This window comes from Prenolepis imparis, unplaced genomic scaffold (genome assembly GCF_030444845.1).
Source record: "Prenolepis imparis isolate NDT839.2.m4 unplaced genomic scaffold, iyPreImpa1.0 SCAF_10, whole genome shotgun sequence".
NCBI lineage: Eukaryota > Metazoa > Arthropoda > Insecta > Hymenoptera > Formicidae > Prenolepis > Prenolepis imparis.
The window spans coordinates 1,300,193-1,325,707 of NW_028141168.1; the positions used below are offsets into that span (position 1 = coordinate 1,300,193).

The following is a 25,515-nucleotide window of genomic DNA, read 5'->3' on the forward strand; positions in this document are numbered from 1 at the left end:
AAGCAGTGGTATCAACGCAGAGTACTAGCTTTCCGATCTTTATCGTCGTCGGTACTATTGACAGTCTTCGTAAATGAAATGTATTTTTCTTTTGTTATTGGAAGCACATCTACGCGTCCTTCATACGCGGTAGCTATTTCTTTTATGATAAAATGTGCGTCATAGCCGGATAGATTATGGAAAACTACAGGAATGACATAAGAGTCTTTGTAGTTTAGATTACAGTTTGAGTGCGCGGGACCCCTGTATCGCCCGGTCAGATGACAATGATCGCGTACGCGTGTATCATCCGGCGCAAACGGTTTCTCGCATATATGGACAATGCGTGGCGCTATGAAATTTTTCCCATTCATCTTGCGTTAATTTTGTCATGTGGACATTATCAGACAAAATACCCTTTACGCGATGCGCTAAATTTTTAAGTTCTTCGGCGAACCATGAAACGCAATCGATACTACGGCGAGAATTATACGCGGATAACGAGTTGTCGTACGAACATTGCACGTAATACCCAACGCTAAATACCTCGTGATGTTGGGAGTATGACGCATGTTCCGGCGTCTTCTTCAGCACACACTCCAAGTCGGCGTACACCACGAAGGGAAATCGCTCCTTTCTGTTGTAGTTGTCGAAGTCGAGCCACTTGTCTTTATCGCTTGGTAATCGGATAGCCCAGTCGTTCATTTCTCGACAGTCCGCAATGTGAGCCTCCAATTTTTCGCTCAAATTAAAGAAGTGCAAGCATCTGTGAAAAAAAAATTACAATTTTATTTACAATTTTATTTAAAATTATTATATAGTTTGCAATAAATATACATACCGATCGCAGAAATATTTTTGACCATTGTGTTTGCTCAGTTGCGTGCTGACAAGCCGAGATAGATTTTTTATATACGCGAAATGCCCAACGCTGTCGTCCTCCTCCACATACAGCATATTTACATGTTTTTCTCTCTTCCGATCGGTGAGCTGTATCGGAAGAATAGATAATTCCTTCTTCCTCTCAATGCCGTAGACGTTGATTGTGATGTTATTTGCCAGTTCAAACTTTTTAATTTGGTTCAACGTCATCGGAAACTCAATGTTTTGTAAATTTAGCACTGTCGTGTAATGAGGATATGAAAATTCCCGTGTCACATTTCTTTCGGCGGGGTACAGAGCGGCCACCACTGACCACGCGAAACATGCATTGTCTTTAGACTGCACGTTCACCACTGCTCTCTTCGTCATAATTTCTCGCGGTAAGTTTAGATAACACCCCGCGCGCATAGGATTGCACTTGTTGACGTTGACCGCAAGATCAAGGATTCGTGACAATGCCCATCCGCTATCACGTTCCTGAAACTCTTCGAGAGACGCCAATGTGGATTCGATGACATGCCGCTCATACCACTCGTGTAAATCGGACGTGCGAAAGAGTTCATAATTTCGCGTGTTAATGCTTTTGTTGGAGCGCATATCACCTGTCACAAACTCACCGTTGAACACGGTATTTACTTTTGCACAGTTGTGTATTTTTATAACATCTTGCACTTGCTCGAGTACTACACTACTAGCGTCTTCCACAAATTGTCGCGGTTCGATATAGTCTGCGTTAATCACCGCACCTGTCAGTATCCGATTTTCGAGCGCGGTATCGATCTCTCGCCAAACGAGTCTTCCCGTGTTATTATCGCCACTGTAATTACCGCCACTGTAATTACCACCACTGGGTATAAACTGTCTCTGCAATCGAGTCTTTGCACCCTCGAGTCGCGCGATTCTAGCAACCAAAGATTGTCTATATCCAATGGAGAGTCGCGGACGCTTGACACGACTGCGTTCTTCGAGCAGTTTGATAAAGTCCTCGCAGCGCAGCGCCCATTCAAAATATTCGCCCAAGGTGGTGACTTGGCGGGACCGCTCCAACAGGTCGCGTTCGTTCTGCTCGATGTTTTCCATTATTTCTTTTATTCACTATTATACCACTAACACTTCTAATACAAGAAAGTAACCACTAAACTTTTTTCACCGCTGCATCTATGCGCTTTCAAATCGTACTATGGTTTGACGCGCTCTCATCCTCCTTATATATATTTCACCTAATTCTATCTTTTTTTCTAACATTTGGCGTATCTCAAAAGATAGTTTCCCGAGATATCGGTTTTATGGATAGAGGAGTAAGGACACAAGCTGCCGAACGTTGGCGCCGATACGTTGCATTGTTCCTTAACAAATATTAAGAAAAATGTTTCGCTCTCGTTTTTATGGGAGATTTTCCGCGAGGGTACAAAGCTGCCGAACGTCAACGCAAATAGGTAGAGGCCTATTAAATCACGTTTAGACATGTTCGTCGCAGCGTCAGCCCTAAAATCTTCATTCCTTTCCTAATGATAAAATGTCTATAAAATGAAAAACATAGTTTTAATGGATTCTAGAACGCTCCGTTGACGAGCAGCCGGACATCGGCGCTTCCGTAATAAAATTATATTAACGAGGGTACAAAATTGTTAATCATCGACGCTTGTTCTATACCTTTTTGGGGAAAATGTCTAAGAACCCTCATAAAAAAGTCGTAAAGATACCATCTACAAATATTGCACTCAGAAAACTCCCCCCCCTTTTGTCGAAACATCCCCCTCCACCCGCGTGACGTCAGCCCCCGCGCCAACGAGATACCCCCGCCCCGCGTGACGTCATACCCCTCGCCACGGAGAACCCCCCGCGCCCCGCACCCCCCCTCAGAGGACCTGAGTTAGAACTCTCATAGTATCCCTACTTGCTAATTTCAAGAATATATCTATTTCGATAAAATAAGAGATATAGCAAAATATATGTATATACATTTCAAATTCTAACATATTTAATATTATATATTATCAGTCATTATTAAAAGTGTGTTTTTAATGCTGTACATAAAATATTTCTATGATGAGATTTACTTTTTTTCAACTAATATATAAAATCTCTCTCTCTCTCTCTCTCTCAAAATATTTTGAGGGTACATATGTTTTTCAAACAAGGAAAAAATCAATTCCAAATATAGCCACGGTTTATTTTGTTATTATATTTCTTTTAACAATCTGAAAGAATTATGAGTTATTTATTTGTAAATATATAAATTATGACGATATTAAAATTATATATTTATTTTCACTTTTGCAAATAGTATTATAGTTTATTATATTCACTCTTATGTGACGTTATTTGAAACCTGTAATTATTGCTGTAAATTAATATTCGTTTTAACTTATATAATATAATAATATTCAATTAAGAAAAAGTATTAATTCTTAAAATAATATAAATTGGATTATTACATACTTTTACTAAACGCTATGTATTTAAATAAGGAAAGAAATGACGTGAGTGATGATATATGAAATTACAACTTTGATCTTTGTTTGTGAGATGATAGAAGTTTGTAATTCTAAAAATCATTGTGGGAAAAAAAAACTTTTTATTTCAGAAGAAACTTTTTCAGAGAGAGAACTTTTCAGCAGAAAAAAGAAAAAAATAACAATAATGATTTCTGTCACATTTTGGAGAGCGCTCGGTATATACGTATTTTCTCTTTCCGCCAAGAATAGTCCACCATACTCTCTGAGTCTTGTTAAATTCTTAAAGACGCGCGCTGATTTCTTTCGTCACAAACACCTTTCAAAGTGAACGGCGTTCTCCTCGTCCCGCAATGTCCCATCACGAGGAAAACTTACTCAGGAGAAAAATTCCAGATGTAAATTTCTCCCGGCTGTAGAATAATGTGAAATATAGTTCATTATAGTTCAGATATAAATATTTAACAATTAGTAATAAGGTTAAAAAATATAAGGGAAAAACAATATTTCTATCCTTTTGTAATAATAAATTTTTATATAATATAATATTTATTTAACAAATAAATATGTATAATTTTTTAAATAATATAAATAACAGAAGAGAAATACGTACACACACATCTATATAATTGAATAAAATAAAAGTATAATATAAATAATCAGAAAATGATAAAAAATTTGAATAACTTTTTTTCCTAGTACAAGTATGTCAAGGGATAAAATAACATAATGCCTTATTAAAACAGTGTCGACGTAAAATCGAATGCATAAGTGGAATATAAAAGTAAAATAATGATTGTGGATTGGAGATGACGAACTTTGATTCCAATATTATCGAGAAGGAGAGAGAGACAGAAAGAGAAAAAGATGCAAAGTGTAAAACTTTTTTAATATTTTGGCAAAAGCTGTGTATATACTTTATTGAAGTAGGACGCTTGTATTCATATTACATTCATATTACATTTTAAAGTATAATTATGAGACATAGAAGAGTTTTACCGGTGCACATAGGCATACATTAACGTAAATAAAATTTCATTAGTAACGGGATATAAAGATTTTATGAAAAAATATCCATATCTATGATACGGATATATTTTCTTCATTTTAAGGTGCATCTCTTTTAAATATATATATATATATAATTTAATTTTAAAAAATATATATATACCGGGTGTCCCATTTTAAAGGACCCACTCAAATATCTCAGAAACACTGCGTTAAATCGAAAAATGTTTCCTACAAAAGTTGTAAGGTTTCGAGGGGGACATAATATAATAATATTCATATGACCTTGGGGGGCGCCTCCATGGTCAAGTGAAGGTGAGAATGAATGTTTTAAATGGAAACCCATATTTTTTATTATAACATCTTTTTCTACTAATTAATTTGAACAACTTTTATCTGAAGCATTTTTTTATTTTCCTAATATTTTTTCTTTTTTCAAAATTCATTCTCACCTTCATTTGACCTTGGAGACGCCGCCCAAGGTCATACGAATATTACTATGTTATGTCCCCCTCGAAACCCTACAACTTTTGTAGGAAACATTTTTCGATTTAACGCAGTGTTTCTGACAATGAGATATTTGAGTGGGTCCTTTAAAATAGGACACCTGGTATATACTGTAAATTGCTATGAATGTAGTCAACGAATAATTTGAATAACGATTAAAAAGCTTTTTGATGACTGCATTTAAAAGTTGTTGAGTTCAACAGTAGCTGCGGACTATCGTTTTAACAATTAATATATATATATTTAATAATCTATTCTCTCTACAGTATATTTCTGTAAATAATATTTCAGACTATTGCTAATTAAGGACAAATGCGAAAAAAATGTGTTTGAAACACAAGCGAATGCGATTAAAATAAACGCATCATTAACAGCTGAAAATTCAGAAAACATTTTGGTATACATTTATTGTTTCTCGATGTGAGAATTTTACTGTGTGGAAACGCACGCAAGTACTGTCATGACAACCATAATGTGACCTCCAAATAGTCATAAATTATCACAGATCACCAAACAGTTAACTCCTAACATCGGAGAAAAGAAAACAATCAACAAGCTATGACTCATTGTCGCAATCGCGAAAAATCGAGAACCTTCGCGAAAACAATGCCTATAAAACCGGCGAGCGCGCGGGCCTCGAGGTCAGATCGCTTTTCGCTTACGCATTTTTCGAAAGTCATCGCGCACTTGTTATCACGAATATTTTTCGCTTTGGAAGTCGCTCGCTTCAATATCTCGCGAATTACTTTCGTGTTTAATCGAATCTGTATATATTTTGCTGTAAATACGTGTACATACTATTTGTGAAAAATATATTGTGTCAGTGAAAACCATCTAGTGCATTATTACTAAATTCACTAAGTAACGTATTAAACATTTCTGGTCCTTCGAGCCGGAGTCGCTTGTCCGAACCTCTGTGCAGTGCTCTAGTGTCGCGTACGTAGTTGTTTGCTGCGAGTCTCCTCCAGGTGTTGTGCGTGCAGTGTCTTCGCTCCTGGTGCGATTCTACCGCTTCACCATGAGCATGAATGCCGACGCACTGGTGCGCATCCAGACAGAGCTTCAGCCCCTTATCTCCCGCGCCTACGAGAATGTGAAGAAGGCAGGGTCAGCCAAGATGACGGTGGGCATGATCGAATTGCGATTGAAGACCCTAGAAAGGAACTGGAGTAAGTTTGAGGCAAACCATGAGACGCTGAATACTACGCTCTGGGAGACGGTGAGAAACCTGGAGTACATCACGACCGACTGTTACGGACGTGTGGAAGAGACCTTCACCCAGCAGAGAGGCACTCTCCTCGACCTCGTTCGTCACCTCAAGGACTCTGCAGAGAGGGTGGAGCCTGCCAAGGAGCCTGTACCTCAATCTCGCCGACGGTTCCTCGCATCCAACTTCCGACGTTCTCCGGGAAGTATGAAGAGTGGCCAGCCTTCCGTGACCTCTTCATGTCGCTTGTGTCCGCGGACCCTTCCATCTCAGGTGTGGAGAGACTCCACTACCTGAAAACAAGCATAAAAGGAGAAGCCGCGCAACTCATTACAAACTTACCTACAACGGAAGAAAATTTTGAGCGTGGGTGGTCCATCATGGCGGACCACTACGAGAACAAGCGCCTGTTAGTGAGATGCTGCTTCTCGTCGTTCATCTCGATGCCCAAAATGAAAGGCGAGTCTGCAAACGACCTTAAACGCATTTTTCACGGAATGCTGAGCACCGTCAGAATGTTGGAGAGCATAGGACGACCGATCTCCAATGGAACTGACCTGTTCGTGCACCTCGTCGTTGAAATGCTCGATCAGCGCTCCCGCCGCGAGTGGGAGACATCAGTCAGTGGGACAACCGAGCCACCAACCTACGAGGCCCTGAAGACCTTTCTGGAACGGCGGCTACGGACACTGGAGGCGCTTCAACCCCACAAGTCCGAAACTCCTTCACCTGCATCAACAAAGGGCACCGGTATAACGGCGAAGTCCGCAAGAGCACACTTGGCACTGAAGACAACTAAGAAGAGCGGTCGATGCGCATTGTGTGAAGGCGACCACTACATCTTGTTCTGCAGCGATTTCCAGAAGAAATCTCCGAAAGAGAAGAAAGGAGTCGTGGAATCGAAGCAGCTCTGCTTCAATTGCCTCGGCAAGCATCAGGTCGCAGAGTGTCAGTCAAAGAAGTCTTGCGCCGCTTGCAAGGCTCGACACCACTCCTCAACGCACGATGCGTATGCAGACGACACGCCGGCGGTGACACCCACGTCACACCACGTGCAACGGCGATCTGCCAAGAGCACTACCGTGCTCCTCGCAACAGCGCGAGTCGCTGTCACTGACCGCCACGGCACGAAGCATCACGCATGAGCACTTATCGACTCCGGCTCCGAGATTTCACTGATCACGGAGGCGTTGGCACAGCGCCTCAGACTCCAACGCACTGCCGCGCCGGTCTCAATCATTGGCATCGGCGGACATCGCACAGTGACAGCCAACGGCAGGGTCAACATTCACCTATCATAAAGGACGTCGGACTTCGCTATGCCGCTGAGCGCACTAGTGTTGCCTCGGATATCCGCTTATGGTGCTCGGATGTCAACGACGAGCTACGAATGGCCGCACGTGCAAGAGCTTTCATTAGCCGATCCAGATTTCGGCACATCGGATCCGGTCGACCTTCTCCTGGGAGCAGACGTTTTCCACCTCATCATTCAAGAAGGTCTGAAGAAGGGTGGTCCTCAACAGCCCATCGCACAGCAGATTACGCTAGGGTGGATTCTCTCGGGGATAGTCAATGACACTGATCACCAAACTCCTGCTTTAGCGCACCAGTGTTGCATCGATGATCAACTTGCGTCCTTGATCGGACTATTTTGGAAGCAAGAGGAACCACCTACGACGGCGAGCCCATTCACCGAGGACGAGCAGCGAGCGGAAGATCTCTTCGTGCAGACGCACTCCAGAACGGCAGACGGAAGATACGTATCTTGGTTGTGCGACTGCCAGTGACTTCAACGCTTCCAGATCTGAGCCACACAAGACGCACAGCACTACGCACATTGCACGGTATGGAGAAAAGGTTCCAGAAGGACTCAGCACTACACAAAATGTATGCCGACTTCATGGGGGAGTACGAAGCACTTCGCCACATGACCCCTGCGACGCCCCTCAAGGACAACACTCCGACATGCTTCTTGCCTCATCACGGCGTGCTCAAGAAAACAAAGTCAACCATGAAGATCAGAGTGGTCTTCAATGGATCGTCGCGATTGCCGTTAGGAGAATCCTTGAATGACTTCCTGCTACCGGGCCCAAATCTGCTGCCTGCGTTACCGGATGTGCTAACGAGATGGAGACGACATCGATTCGTGCTGGTCACAGACATCGCCAAGATGTACCGGCAAATCCTCGTGCATCCCGATGATCGCAACCTACAGCGGATCCTGTGGAGAAAGAACAACAAGGACTCAGTACAAGATTTCCAACTCGACACAGTGACGTATGGATTGGCATATGCACCTCACCTGGCCATCCGAACGCTGCATCAACTTGCTGCCGATGAAGAGGAGTTATATCCTCAAGGCGCAAAAGTTCTCCGGTCGGACTGCTACGTGGACGACATCCTGACGGGAGCCGACTCCATTGAAGAAGCTCGAGGAGCCCAGGAGGAGTTAATCTTCCTGTGCGCAGCGGGTGGCTTTTCTTTAAGGAAGTGGGCGTCAAATACCGAAGCACTGCTGGAAGGCATCCCGGCGGAACATCAGCAACAACAGAGCCCGCCTGCTTGGGGGCAAGATCAGGAGCATTCCACCCTTGGACTGCTCTGGCATCCGCGAGAAGATGCCTTCTCGTTCAAGGTATCACCCGCAAGGACAGGACAAGCCACCAAGAGAGCAGTTTTGTCGCAGACAGCGCGACTGTTCGACCCTCTTGGGTGGCTAGCCCCGGTGGTGATCAAGGCGAAAATCTTGATCCAGAAGTTGTGGTTGCAGAGACTCGACTGGGATGAACGGCTGGCGTCCGGAGACGAGCAAGAGTGGCTGACCTTCCAAGAAGAGCTCCCAACTTTAAGTGACATCCGCGTGCCCCGCTGGCTAGGCACGAACCACCAAGACGAAGTCGAATTGCACGGCTTCGCCGACGCATCGGAGCGTGCATACGCTGCGACAGTATATGCTGTGGTACGTTCCGAAACGGCGGGCGGCGGGAGATTCCTACTGGCAGCAAAGACGAAGGTAGCCCCCATCAGCCAGGTGTCCCTCCCACGTCTGGAACTCTGCGCAGCAGCCCTCCTAGTCAAGCTGATGACGCACATCCGGGAAACAACGGACTTGACCATCTGCAACACCCATCTATGGTCAGACTCCACCGTAACCCTCGCCTGGATACGAGGGCACTCGTTCAAGTGGAAGACCTTCGTTGCAAACCAGATCGCCACTATCCAACGAGCGCTCTCTGACAGTACTCTGCGTTGATACCACTGCTTGGACAACCCCGCCGATTGTGCATCGCGAGGACTGTCGCCAACGCCGTGAGAGGACGCCACGAGGACAGAGGTAGAATTCGATGGATCGATGGATCGATTGCTCGATCGATGGATAGGCCGATATAGCTGGTAGTGCAAGGAGACAGGAGAGGTAGGAACACGGGGGATGGTGATGCCAGATGTGAGACGGAGAAGCGGTTGGCAGAGGAATGTAAGGGGAGCAGAGTGAAGAGGGCGCTACAGGGAAAAATCGAGGTGGCGCACCGAGGAATATCAATAGGAAGAAGAGAGCATGGGAAGGAAGACAGACGGTATTGTGTCGAAGGAAAAGTGTAAGAATAAAGGGATAATGGATAAAAAGAAGAAAGGAGAGGAGAAGGTAGAAGAACTGAAGGAGATAAGGAAACTATTGGAGAAGGTAGTAAGTTTGATGGAGGAGACGAGAAGGAGAGGAGAGAAGGAGAAAGAAAGAAGGCGAGGTATTGAGGAAAGGTTAGAGAGGTTAGAGAGGCCATCGAGAGGAGGAAAAGGAAAGGAAGGCGAGAAGGAGGAGGGAGCGAAGGAATCAGCGGAGGAAAAGGGGGAAGAAGAAAGCAAGGACAAGAAGGGCAGGAATGAAGCATTGAAGAGGGATGAGGATGGTGGAGAGAGAAGATGGAGTGAAGTGGTGGAGGGTACGGGGGAGAAGATGAAGGAGAAAAAGAGTGTAGTGGAAACGAAAGATAGAAGTGGAGGAGTACGTAGAGGGCAGAAGGAGGAGAGTGAAGAAGAGGAGGAGAGGAAGGCGAGAAAGAAAATAGGCGAGGAAGGAAGAAGGGAGAAGGGGATAGGAAAAAGGTTGGAGTAAGGTAAAAGCGAGCTGGAAAGAAGAGGATAAGGAGGAAAGCTGGTGGGTAATGACAGAAAAGGAGAAGAGAGAGGTAGCAGGAAGAAAAGAAGAGGAAGAAGAAAAGAAGGGAGAAAATGAGAAGAGGGAAGAGGATAGCGAGAAAAAAGTGGAGAGACCTAGCGAGTGGAGAAGTGATAGGAGCAGTGAAGAAGAATGCAGAAAGAAGAGGGAAGAAGTGACAGAGGAAAAGAGAAAGGAGCTGCAACGGCAGGGTAGTGAGAGAAGGGTAAGAGAGAGGATGGTGGAGGCGGAGAGAAGAAAGAAAAGGAAGAAGAACGTAGTGTGGAGAGGGATAGACGGAAAGGACCGGGAAGAAAGAAGAGCATTCATGGAAGGGATGGTAGAGAGGGAACTAGGGAGGGAAGTGGAAATAAAGGGGGTAACGGAAAGGATAGGGTAGGCAGGGACAAGGGTATTAATAGTAGAGATGGAGGAGGTAGAGGACAAGGAGGAGTGGTTAGAAAGGGGATGGGAGTTTAGGAGGAGGTGGGGAGTAGAGGTCGATGAGGATATGACATTGGAGGAAAGGAAGATGCGATGGAAGATAAGGGAAAAGGCGAGGATGGAGAGAGCGAAAGGGAAATGTGTGGTTGATACAAGCAGGAGGTTATGGATAGATGGGAGGGAGTGGAAATGGGACGAGGGGAGAATGCTCTGGAGGGAAAGGGGTAGAGAAGTAGTGTAGGAGGGATGTAGGAGAAAATGGGATAGAGGAAGAGGTGAGTTGGAGAGGAGAAAAGGTAGGCAGGATTGAATGGAGGGTGTAGAGGAAGGAGGGGAGGAGGTTGAATGGAGGGAAGGTGATAGGGCGTAAAGAGGCAAGGGGAGTAAAGGAATAGGAGTACGGAAAGAGAAGAAAGAGACAGAGGAAAGATGGGAAGGACTAGGGAAAGAGTAGGAGGGGTGGGAAAGGGTTAGAGAAAGGATAAGGCGGAGAGAAGAGGGGAAGTATGGGGGATAGAGGGGAAGAAGGAGGAGTGAGGAGAAGAAGGGGAAGGGGAGGAGAGAGGAAATGGGGGAAGAGGAAGAGAGAGAGTGGACAAAGAAAAAGGAAAGATTATTTGCTTGTTTTTTGTATGTTTTTTGTATGTTAGAAGGAAAATGAAACAGCAGCAAGGAGACGGTGCAAAGCAAGAGAGAGGAGAAAAGAACAGAAAGGAAGAAGAGAGAAAAGATGATAGGAAGAGTGAATGCAAGGAAGATAGAAGGAAAGGAGAAGAAGGAAGGGGGAAAAGGGATAGGGAGGAGAGGTAATAAAAATGTGAGGCCGCATAATGGTCAGGTTAGAAAGGGGTGAAATTGTAGAAAGGCGAAGGGGACGAAGGAGAGGAAAGGAGATAAATGTGTACTAGTTAGTATTGTATGTAGGTAGGAATAGAAAAGGAGAATATAAAGGGTTTGGCGATCCCGTGCAAACGCCACGGCAATCCTCTAGGGGCAACCGTAATAAATGGAATGGAATATACTGAGATAATAGAACTTGAAACGCATTTTTCGCAAAATATATATTCATTTAATCGAATAAAAATTGAAGAAATATAATTATTATATTAAAATTTAATTATTAAATTACGTTTTATTAATACTTTTTGACAGAAATCAGCTAATTAAAGCGTTAATTTGATAATTAAATTTTAAAATAATATGTTATAAAAATTAAAATTATATAATACATTTTAAATAATTTGTTATAATACTTTAAACTCGAATAATATTTTTGACAAATATCAGCTGATTTTTGTCAAAAAGTATTAATCGCGGATAAAATACAATAATATTATTTTGAACATATCACTATTTTAATATTTTTAATATATTATTACTTTAACATTTAATTAGCAAATTAACGCTTTAATAAGCTGGTTTCTGTAAAAAAATATTAATAAAGAAAAAAAATATTAAAGGATCGTTGTTACAGGACTTATAGTTTGCTGAATTTTCCCGATAAACGTTTAAACTTGAAAAGATTAAGGCCTCTATAAGACCTAGAACATTTTCTGTCGGCTCGTTTTGTAGGTCTTGAAGAGACTTTCAAAACGCGCCTACAGAAAATGTTTTAGACCTTAATTTTTGCAATCAAAGTTTAAAAGTTTTTCGCGAAACATAAGGCCTGTATAAGGCCTAGAACATTTTCTTTGGGCGCGTTTTAAAGGTCTCTTCAAGGACTACAAAATGAGCCTTCAGAAAATGCTCTACGACTTACGCAGGCCTTAATTTTTGAATTCAAAGTTTAAACGTTTTTTCTGAAAATTAAGGCCTGTGTAAGTCGTCGAACATTTTCTGAGGGCGCGTTTTAAAGATCTCTTCAAGGCCTACAAAATGAGCCCTCAGAAAGTGTTCTACGAGTTACACAGGTCTTAATTTTTGAATTAAAATTTTAAACGTTTTTTGCGAAAATTAAGGCCTGTGTAAGTTGTAGAAAATTTTCTGAGGGCGTGTTTCAAAGGTCTCTTCAAGACCTACAAAAGAGGCCTATAAGTCGTAGAACATTTTCTGTAGGCTCATTTTGTAGGCCTAGAAGAGATCTTTAAAATGCTCCCACAGAAAATGTTCTACGACTTACACAGGCCTTAATTTTCGCGAAAAACTTTGAATTCAAAAATTGAAGCCTATATAAGGCTTAGAACATTTTCTGTGGGCTCGTTTTGTAGGCTTTGAAGAGACCTTCAAATAGTGCCTACAGAAAATGTTCTAGGCCTTATACAGGCCTTAATTTTCGCTAAAAACGTTTAAACTTGATTGCAAAAATTAAGGCCTATACGTATATAAGGCCTAGAACATTTTGTGTGGGCTCGTTTTGTTGTTCTCGAAAAGACCTTCAAAACGCGTCTACAGAAATTGTTCAAGGCCTGATATAGGATTTAATCTTTGCATGCATAGTTTAAACGTTTTTCGCGAAAATTAAACAAACTGTAAGTCGTAGAGCAACGATCCTTCAATATCTTTTTTCTCTATTAATATTTTTTGGCAGAAATCAGCTTATTGAAACGTTAATTTGCTAATTAAATTTTTAAGTAATAATATGTTAAAAATATTAAATTAGTGATATGTTCTAAATAATGTTATTGTATTTTATCCGCGATTAATACTTTTTGACAGAAATCACCCAGTAAACACTGTTTTGTAACTTTTACAGAACATTTATAGAACAGATGTTTGCTGTTCTGGTAACCGTTATGTCAACCATTAAGTAACGTTTAGATGGAAATGTCAGCAACAGTATGCCTGTATATGATACGTAATAAATACATAAAATTAAAACGTAATAGATACATAAAGTTTTTCTGTAACATTTACGTAACAGTAACAGAACATAGTCAACACTTTTCTGTAACATTTACGTAACAGTAACAGAACATAGTCAACACTTCTCTATAACATTTACGTAACTATAACAGAACATAGCCAACACTTTTCTGTAACATTTACGTAACTATAACAGAACATAGTAAATACTGTTCTCTAACATTTACATAACATTTACAGAACAGATAAGATAACCGTTACGCCAACTTTTAAAACGTAATAAATACATAAAATTTATATATAAAATTACGTAACTGCAACAGAACATAGTAAATACTATTCTGTAACATTTACAGAACCATAAGATATGATAAACCATTACGTCAACTTTTGAATGATGTTTAGATGGAAATGTCAGCAACATAATGCCTGTATAAAATACGTAATAGATACATAAAATTTAGATATAAAATTACGTAATTGTAATAGAATTTAGCACACACTGTTCTGTAATATTTATACACTATTTACAGAACAGATATTATCTGTTTTGGTAACCATTATGTAATTTACAGGTAACGTATATATATTAATTAGATATAAAACAATAAAAACTTGGTTTCTTGAACAACTCTTTATTTCCACACATAAATTGTTAAATGAATCTTTTAACAAATTTATTAATCAATATAAAACAAATTATGAATTAATAAATCTTTTAACAAATATATTATTAATATTTATAAAACTACTAATTTGTTTCAAATAACAATTATAATGATAATTTGAATTATATTAAATAATTTTACTTAAACTTAAAGCTCATAGACTAATAGAAAAAAGATTATAATGAAAAAATGATAAGCTTTTAACATTTAAATAACTTTAAATAACTTGCGGATTTGCTTCTTCGAAGTCTTTTTGTTGTCTGCTAAGCCTCTGACCACCTTGGCGAAACCATTCTTTTGTAACATCTTCAAACTCTTTGCTTGCGAATTGATGTTGATCCGAAATTGTTGCTAAATTATTACAGAAATTTTACATTAAATTAAATTTCATATTTTATAAACTTATTTATAAATATAAAAATATGTTTTACCTTATATTCCCATTAATATAGACTTTAAGCTACTGATTTTAAAATGATTTCGTAATCCTTTCCAAAACGATTCTTTGGCAACTTCATTAGAAAATAAAGTTCGGTATATACGAATTAAATTTTCCTTAGCGGACCTTCCGCCTATGCGAAATATATACAACACCTTTAGGAATAAAACATACCGATAATATAATTTCTATTGTTCTATTTAGATGAAAATTGCATTTAAATAACTACATTTAAATAACTAAACTTACAAAATTGTTGTACTCATCTACACTTTGTGTTAAACGGTTTTCGAAAGCTGTTACTTCATTTACAGTTTTAAACGGAAAAGATTGTTGTATATTTGATGTATCCGTGGCAGATGCTTTAGATTTATGTTGATTATTTTGTTTTTCTATGTTTGTTAAACGAACATTTAGATCTTGTATTCCTAATGTAACTGTAGTTATAGCTCTGTATATATTTTCTTAAAATTATCTGAAAAATTAATAGTATTGAGTAAACAATGCCAAAAAGAGATATTAAAACAAGATTATAAGACAAAAAATAAATACAAAACCTTCCATTTTTTCGAACATTTCTGATATTAACGTATGTACATCCTGTATATCTAGAAACATTAAAGAAATATTAAATTACTCACACAATAAACAATAATAACTGTAATTAAAAAAAACGTTTTATTATAAAGATAATAAAAGTAAATTGAATAAAAGAATAACTTTAAAATATATATATACATATATGTGTGTGTGTGTGTATATATATATAAAAATTATATTACATTTGTAGTTTTATTTTAATATATGTTCTATAATATATATATATATATATATATATATATATATATATATTCTATCTTTATTATTTTATTTGGTAAAGAGTTCAAAATTCAATGGATTAGCTTTACACTATAGATTAATGAGAAATTTTTAAAAGTGGCTAAATTCCACCAATTATATATGTTGTATGTACGTCATTTTATATTGGAGAAATGTCGTCATTTTGTCGTCATAAATATCTGTGTCTTAGGACCGTCATTTTAACGTCACTTTTACGTCATTTTAAAGGTAAATTTGACGTAACCAATGACTAAAAAATGACATCAAAATGACGATACCTTGCTACCTGGGTAATAGGTTAATTTCTTATTTTTCTCATTATATGCTCGTGCAAGAAATGATGTAAAAAGATATGAGAAATATGATATTGAATAAAATTAATCGTACTCACCGAAGATAAAAATAATCCCAGCAAACCAATATGTAACTGTTACATAACGTAGGGAGCACATGAAGAGAACAATGTTATATTTCACGGTTATATAGACGAGATGTAAATGTTATATAATCTTGAGAGCACTTTAGAAGAACAAAGTTATATTTCTTCGTTACATATATAATTCATAATAGTTCTTTAAAAATGTAATATAACACACATATAACTCGAGATACGTAACATAAATATAACAACTGTAATCCTTTAGCAATATAACGGATGTTATATTACTAATACATATAGAATATATTATTACAGATATTGTTAATATAATTGCGATGTAACTTGAGTAACACGCGAGTTATTTTTTTCGCTTCTCATCCAGTGATTTTTTTCTCCCTTTTTCTGGCATTTTTTCTGTATAATTAATATAAAGGTTTATGAAAGATTTAAAAAGAAAATTCTCTCTCTCTCTCTCTCTCTCTCTCTCTCTCTCTCTCTTTCTCTGTCTTTTTTCCATTGGCAGAGACGGACCGGGTTTTTTCGATGGATGCGCTCGTCATCGCGGCTATTACGAGTGCAATCATTGGCCACGTACCATTGGTACACGTGATAACAAAAGCATGCGCAATGCTACATTACGCCATGCGATTGGCGAACACCACGTGGTGTGTTTGTTTCCCCGGGGTCGAGCCGGCGAGCGTGGAGACAAGTCCGGGGTCTCTGTTCTCCCGGCCATTAACGGTGCATATGGTTGTTCACCGGGCGTGTGAAAAGTTAATATAATAATATAGATTCCTTGTGGTTAATTTGTGGTGTGTGGTTAGGTTCGTTCGCGTTCTTGAAATCATTGAAGAATTTTTTAGCCATTATTGCATCATTCACGCGTATGGTTTCGCAAGCGCTTTCCTTTTCTACGTTCCTTATTGTTCTTTTTAATATATGTGGTCTGGTTTTAAAATTATTTGCCAATACTCTCTCGTTCGTGTTCTTGGAATCATTGTTAAGAACTTTTCTACACCATGTCTTCCAGTATATATATATATATTGTGTGGATCTCATTTGTCTCGTTAAAAGTGATGCAAAGAATTTCCGGTAAGTAAAATTCTGATTCTTTTATATCGATATCGTTTATTGCATATTTCATTAATTCAGTTGTTGCGTATCTCTTACAGAAGAACAAACCTAATCTGTTAAAAGATATGTATACGTTACGTATATTAGGTCTGTTCTTTATAGCTGAACTAACTGCACTAGTTCAAAGTTAATCTTTTTCCTGTAAAGTTTCAGTATTGGCAGTGAATTTTTTGGACTCAGCCTTGATAGAGACGGGCCACGTTTTTTCACTCATGTGCAACAAGTGTGCAGGCAATCAATGCCACTGTAATCATCGCAGCATCATTATTCTGATTGCGTCTCCCAGTATATCACATATTGGATCTGTTAAAAGTGATACAGAGAAACTCCGGTGAGTAAATTAATTCTGATTTTTTTATATTGATATTGTTTAAACTTGCATATTTCATTAATTCAGTTGTTGCGTATCTCTCACAGAAGAATAAACCCAATCATAATAATAAAGTAAAATAAAAAAGTATGTGTGTCATTTTGTCTGGTATATTAATTTAACTTGTCAATTAATTAATATTTACATTAAATCTTGTTTTCAATTTTTTAAATTTATTTTAAATGTATTATTCTTTATAGTATTTTACACTTGTATGTAATGTTTCATATTCAGAAACAATTAATTTTAATATGTAAAGTAAAGGCTCTCGTAAAAAATCAAAGGTAAGACGGGCTAATTACGAGCCAAGCGCGGTAAGAAATGCGCAAAGATTTAGAGTTATTATAAAACTAATTTATTGAACGTTTCGGTCCAAGTATCGGACTTCGAAACGGTCACATATTTAAAAATGTGGATTAAATGTCAAAAATCCATTATAAAGATGCACTTGCGTATTAATTTTTTGAAAAGCTCCATCAACTCGAACATTATTTTACCACATCTAAATCGTTACACAAGTTACGCGAAAAGTTTGAAAAGCAAAGCGTCGTTTAACAGATTCAATCGCATACACCAACGTTTCATCGCAGGCATGATGCGTAACGAAATATATGATGCATATGGTCAGATCCGTTCGTTGCGTATGCGTTCATTTAAGATTGTACGAAACATAACAAATAATTTACCGATCTCGCTTTGTAATAACTTTTTCAACACGCAAGGTAAATCTCTCCACTTCGTGAGTGAGCAGCGCAGACTTAATAAAAAATTGGAATGGTTGTTCATTAAACATAAAAAGAAAATAAGAAATGAAATCCGTCCGGTAAAATATTTTTGTAATATGTCACACACAAGAGACGGGATTTCTTTACATGGTAGTCTATCATCTGGCTCGGACTCTTCGACAAGTGAGTTGCTTCTTGAGAAATATTCCTTAAAGCCTTTCACCCCCCCCCCTCCTCCTTCTCTTCCGCTCCAAATTACCCTCAAACCCTCTTCTTTTCCCGATCCTTCCCCCTCCCCTCTACACATCCAAACCAAATGGTTTGTTAATTTGTCCTCCACGCATATTCCATGCGACGTTTTAGGGCTTCTACAATTAGGTGAAAATGTTTGTTTACCTTCAAACAACAATGAATACATCACAACAGAATTCTTGAAATGCGTGGAGAATAACATCAGAAACCTTCCTGCTAACATCCGGTTATCCACTCGTAATAGATCCGTTCCCATAATCAACAAAATTCCTGACAGTTCATCTAAAACATCCCCTTTGGAAAAGAATGTTGTCGAAGCGTCGCGTTGTACTAGAAGTTTCATCAGTGATAATCCGGAAGTGATCTTCACAAGGGCAGATAAAGGCAACGTAATCGCGGCACTAAATAAAATAGATTATTTTAAAAAAATGAACGCCCTTCTCAATGACTGTAAAACATATTCAATCATTAAAAAAGATCCTGTAAAAAAACTTATCAGAGATTTGCATAGTCTACTCGCGAGGTGGAAGAAACGTGAATACATTACAGATTTGACTTACAAAAGACTTAACTGCACTGACGGCACATTACCGAGAGCGTACGGACTGCCCAAGATTCACAAGCCGGACTTTCCTCTTCGAATCATTGTGTCATCAATTAATACTCCTTTGTATGAATTAGCTGCCTTTATACATGATACAATTCACAAAGCCATACCAACGACCAGCAGCCATATATCCGATAGCTTTCAATTTGTCGAAAAGTTAACTGGAAAATTCATACACAATGACCACAAGCTTATATCATTAGACGTGGTATCACTTTTTACAAACGTCCCTGCTGATTTGGCTCTAGAAAGCATCAATAAAAGATGGAATTATATTGAGAAGAAATGTAAGATACCACGTGATGAGTTTTTGGAGGCCGTCCGGTTTGTGCTCGATTCAACATTTTTTAAATTTGACGACGTTTATTACAAACAGACTTTCGGTACTCCAATGGGCTCTCCGCTCTCTCCGATCATCGCCGACATCACCTTATCAGATTTGGAGATGAGGGCCGTCGACTCTTCCGTTTAATTTACCGTTTTACTATAGATACGTCGACGACGTCGCGTTGGCGGTCCCCTGCTCCATGCTCAGCGTTGTTTTAGACATTTTTAATTCTTTCCATCCTAGGTCACAATTTACAATGGAGGAGGGAACCGACAACCGACTGAATTTCTTAGATGTAACAATGATTCTTAAAGATAATTTTTTAACTTTCGATTGGTATCACAAACCTACTTTTTCCGGTAGATACTTGCATTTCGAGTCTCGACACCCTCTCTGCCAAAAAAGAGGCACTGCCATCGGCCTCATTGATAGAGCGTTCCGTCTCTCACATCCATGCTTCCATGAGAAGAATTTGCATTTTGTCGTCAACACTTTGCTATCCAACGGGTATCCGTTGACTTTTATTTTCAAAATACTTCATGAACGCCTAAAAACTTTAATCTTTAGACGCAATAGGCATAAAACCGATACAGACATAGTTGTTGGCGATGAAAGTGTGAATATAGATAATAACGGTTTTTTCAACATACCTTATGTCCCGCGAATTTCGGAACGGTTTGCGCCTGTGGTTCGTGATTTGCAAATCAAGCTGTCATACACCAGTATGAATAAGCTACGCAAATTTATCCACGTACATAAAGACCCGTTACATAATGAATTGCGTAGTAACGTGGTCTACAAAATCTCCTGCAAGGACTGTAATGCATCTTACGTGGGACAAACTGGCAGACTTCTAAAAACTAGGATGGCAGAACATCGAAACCACATTAATAAAAGAACCGCGCAGCACTCCGTAATCACGGACCACAGGCTGGAGGATCACGAATTTGTTTGGGACAATGTTGAAGTTCTGGATGAAGAACCGAGTTATGGAAGGCGCTTGATGTCGGAGATGATTTTTATTAGTAGACAAAACAATAGTCTGAATTTGCAGAGCGATACTGAGAGTCTACACCATTCGTATCTCACGATCGTGGAGAATCTATCCAAGATATAATATTCAAAACTTGCGCGCGATGGTACGTCACGATGTATGTATATCCTACCACAAATATATTGTTATTGTTTGTTACCGACAACCAGAATGTTATAGAATAATTATCGTTACTGCCTGTTTGAACTTCTGTCTGTTTGTATCTCGGCCGTATCGACACATGGCGATATTATACGGATAAAGTGAGTCACCTCCTGTTCTTCTTTCTTATTATCTTAACGCATCCTACAATCAAGTTTTTTTAAAAAAAGGATGATGGTCAACTCAAAAGATCCGAGGAACTCTTCCTTAACGGCTGGAACCGGAGGGAGGGTCACCGTTCGGGCTTTCGTTACTGTCGTTTTTAGTCAGATATATTAGCGCTGTCTCTTTTCTTAAATTATAATGCGTGAGTAACCGCTATTGAATTTTTATCCTCAACACCACATAATTACTGATTTGTACTTTTATCTTGTTCTGTATCTTTAGATGCTGAAGATGGTCCGATACTTGGACCGAAACGTTCAATAAATTAGTTTTATAATAACTCTAAATCTTTGCGCATTTCTTACCGCGCTTGGCTCGTAATTAGCCCGTCTTACCTTTGAATTAATTTTAAATTAAGATTTAAAATTAATTATTTTAGATTTTTGCTAATATTAATTTTTAAATGCACAGTATATTATGATTTTTCTCTCTCTCTTTCTCGCTCTCACTTTTTTAATATTATTATTTTTTTTCAAGAACTCGATGTAAAGAAAATGTTTTAATCTTCTATAATGTAAAAATAATGCTGTAGTAAAACTCAGATTTTTTTAGATTCAAAATACTAATCACTTACATATTTTATGTTAGTTAAATATAATATCGAAAAAATTAAATGTTATATTTTAAAATTGTTACTGTATTGTTGTGATAAAAGATATACAATAATTCTAATAATGTAAAATAATTTTTTTTTTCGCAAAAAATAGAAAAGAAAAATTATAACAAGATTTAATATTATTTAAAATTTTGTAACATATTATTCATTTAATTTATTTTTCACACACATATACAATCATTCATATTATCATAGTTAAGAAAAATATAATCGTGAATAATGCAGTACATGCTATTTATAATGTTTCTCAAAAAATAGTCGTGTTTTTCTTAAACATTCTAATTGAAAAATAAAACAGATTTGAATTATAAAACTCAAGAAAAATATTTTTCTTGATTTTTTAATGAAATTTTCGTACTTTTTGGTTATATTGTATGACATCGCGTCAAATTATTTAATTTGACATATGCATGTTTGATAAACGTATTTTTTAATGTTTTTAATACTTGTGATTTCACGAACATGATGTATTTATGCTTGTGTCATTTATATAATGGGCATAAATATTATTTTGTGTCTTTTTTACAGTGTTTTTTCGTATAATATCGATAGGTACGTCATATATATATATATATATATATATATATAATATATTCGGCTCATTGTTAAAAAAATTGATTAATATATATAATGTCACGCAAAGATTTCTCTGATTTATCCCAGCGCCAAAAACGAAGAATTGTATTACGCGAAAGTAATGTGTTCAATGTTTTTGGCCCCCAAAGTATTAAAAAAAACATGCACAGAGGAAATAAATAGTGCAATAACTATTAATGATTGTAATTCAGAAAATGACAATGCAAGTATTAATAATTGCAATGCAAGTATTAATAATAATTGTAATGATATAAGTTCTACTTTTAATGAAAGTGAATCAGATGCTACTGACAATTATTTCCACAGTTTATCATCAGATGACACCGTAAATATTGGAAATTCCTTGCGATTTAAGATCTTGGGTAACAAAACACAATATTAGTCAGAGTGCCATAAATGATATATTACGAATTTTGTTAAGAAATAATTTAAGTGTTCCAGTTGATTGTAGAACATTAATGAAAACACACGCAATTTTCAGAAATAATAAAAATGAATGACGGAAAATATATTCACTTTGGACTTGCAGAAGGTTTAAAGCATTCGATTAAAATACATTTTCAAACATCATTGTATCCAACAGAATTGAAACTAAATATTAATATCGATGGTTTGCCTATTACAAAAAGTACGAGTAGTCAATTTTGGCCTATCTTAAGTGCTATAGTTGCAAGTTTTTACACAGAACCATTCGTTATAGGCATTTATCATGGTAATTCGAAACCACAAGATGTCGATGTTTTTCTAAAGCCGTTTGTAGACGAAGCAAAACCCATTCTTGATACCGGTTTGAATATTAATGGAGGAATTATTCGTATTAAATTTAATGCTATAATATGTGATGCTCCAGCAAAATCATTCGTTTGTGGTATTAAAGGTCACACAGGTTATTTCAGCTGCACTAAGTGTATACAAGAAGGTGAATTTATTCACAATAAAGTCGTATTTTTAGAACAAAATTCAACCTTCAGGACGGATTTTTCATTTAAAAGTAGACAGCATGAAGAACATCACGCTGATAAATATTTAACTAAACCAACTATTTTAGAGACTTTAGACATTGGAATGGTTTCGGATGTGCCATTAGATTGTATGCACCTTATTTTTCTTCGTGTTAATAAATCAATGCTTCGATTTTGGATTAAAGGTCCGATAAATATACGATTGACTGCTGTTCTATTACATAAAGCCCAACAACTTAATAGCAAATTGAAAATGTTTATACCCATAGAATTTGCACGTCGTCCAAGGGATTTGCTAGATCTAGATCGTTGGAAAGCAACCGAACATAAGCTTTTTGCACTGTATACAGGAATAATTATAATGAAAAATGTATTATCTAAAAAACTATACATACACTTTACCTGTCTGTGCGTTGCTGTAAGAATTGTATCAGATAAACAATATAAGCATCTGCTTGATTACGCACAATCTCTTTTTTTTCTTTGTTCGAAAATTCCGCGAGTATTACGGAGATCAATACTTATCACATAATGTCCATAATTTAATACATATATGTAATGATGTTAAACGGTTTGGAACAATTGATTCTTATTCTGCTTTTAAATTTGAAAATTACTTATATACAATTAAAAAGTCATTAAAAGTTAGTGGCAAACCTTTAGAACAAATAGCTAACAGAATTATAGAAAAGAGAAACATTGAGAAAAACTTTTTAAATCCTTCAAAAGATTTTCCAATAATTCATTACAATAAAAATAAAACAAAAGTAAATAAAGTTGAGTTTGATTGATTTATCTTATCGTCCAAAAATGGCAATAACTGTTGTGTTCTTTCAAATGGTATAATTGCTACAGTAAATGATATTTATTTAAAGAATAATATTCTATATTTTAGAATAAAACAATATCTCTCTATCGAACCATTCTTTACTTCTCCGTGCGATTCAACGCTGGTAGGAATTTATAAGTTATCTGATAGTGAGGCAGATTTATATGCAACTGTTACAGCTGACCAAATTTCACGTAAATGTTTAAAAGCAGATGATGTGTTTTCTGATGATAACTCAAGTATAGTTTTTAGCTTATTGCATTAGGACGATAAATTATATATTTACATATAATTATATATATATGACTGTATTGAAGATATATATTGAACGTCAAAATGAGTTTCTCGTATGCGGTTGTACAATTTCCGAATGAAGGGACATACTCCGAAATTCCGACTTCGTGGCTTACAAAAGATTCTACTAAATGTAGATGGCCAATGACTAAAAATGCTTCCTTCTTCGTTAAAAAAAACTATCCACCAGAAACAGACTGGTTACTTTTCGATGTAAACGTAGAATGCTACTGTGGTAAGCATGCGTAAAAGTGACAATTATTCCAAATAAGAATTACATAATATTAATATATTTCATATTTACAGAGACTTTCGAAAAGGCACGGAAAAAATCAGAAGATGCTAATTACACAACTTCTTGTGAGGAAAGCAGAGGACGTGGGAAAAGAGTTGCACATGAAAAACAATTCCACGATATCTATGAGACTTCCGGTGACAGTGCGGATGACGATTACAGTAATTACATTGTATTACATTATATTTCTATTGCATTTTATTACATTATATTTCTATTGCGCTATCATAAACCAAAGTTTTCCTTTCAAAAATTGAATTTTTTTCCTTTAATATAATATCAATGATTTAGTGTGAAAGCAACTATTCACGCTTTACTAACTTTTATTACACTTTATAGATTCACCTCCGCAGTTATGTCAGACTGCACCCAAGAAGTCAAAAGTAGATAAAAATCGGGATTCATCCAGAAAAAAATATTTGTCCGCCAAACAAGTCCCGCATGAAAAGCAATCCTCGTGTGAAAATGCCGCCGAAGAAAGCTCTACGCCAAATCGTTTATTGTGTGATACAGAACACAGAGAGTTGATACAAACGGATGAGCTTAATAATATTAATTTGAATTTATCGACATCAGAACCTAAGGAAATTAATTTACAAAGTAAGAGTTCAAAATTATTTTATTTTCCATGTTATCTTTGATAAATTGGTATGTAACATAAGATGTCAAATCTATAATTAATACAATAATTTTTTTTAGATGTAAATGTTATTTCAAGTTCCCCATTAGCTGCATTAGCTACAGGTGACGACATTGGTAAGAACCTTATTTTACATTTACTTGTGTCATACACATTATAAATACATGATGCTTAAACTTATTGTATCCTGCTACATCCTAATCAGAAGCAATACAGTAAGAGAAAATTTATATGTCAATTTATTATATTTCAGAAAAGTTAATTCCAATTTGTGTGGAAATCTTAAAATATGTAAAAAGCATCGACAAAAGGCTGAAAAATTTAGAAAGAGGCGTTAATGCGGAAGAGCCTACAAATAAATTCGATGATATACTTCCGATCAATTCCATACGAAATCTTAAAGAATTTGAGGAAAGCATGGAAAGTGTTGAAATAAAAGCGAATTTTGTAAGTTAATTTTTGTATATAAATAATATTTATTATGTTAGTAATAGTATATTGAATTACATTTATTATTTATCTAATTACGTATGTGCGAATGCGTTTCTAGTCTCACTTAATTTTTTTAAGGTCGAATTTATGAGTAAAATCGGAGGAAAAGGCAGCAAAAATTTGGTTCAACGGTACATGAGCCGTTTATTCACAAATGAATTCGGCATAGCATGTTCTTGGTGTGGTCGCGGGAATAATCATCGAATGAGCGATTTGAAATGCATCCGCATCTTAAAAGGTGAGCTTTTTT

At 37.1% G+C, this 25,515-nt stretch overlaps 1 protein-coding gene and 1 pseudogene across 2 annotated transcripts in view; one reads left to right on the forward strand and one right to left on the reverse strand.

Annotated features, from left to right (window-relative positions):
• Positions 1-25,515, reverse strand: part of LOC145941602 (uncharacterized) — a 296,529-nt gene that overhangs the window by 36,130 nt on the left and 234,884 nt on the right. The window lies entirely within an intron of this gene.
• LOC145942088 (uncharacterized) lies at positions 18,674-20,297 on the forward strand (annotated as a pseudogene).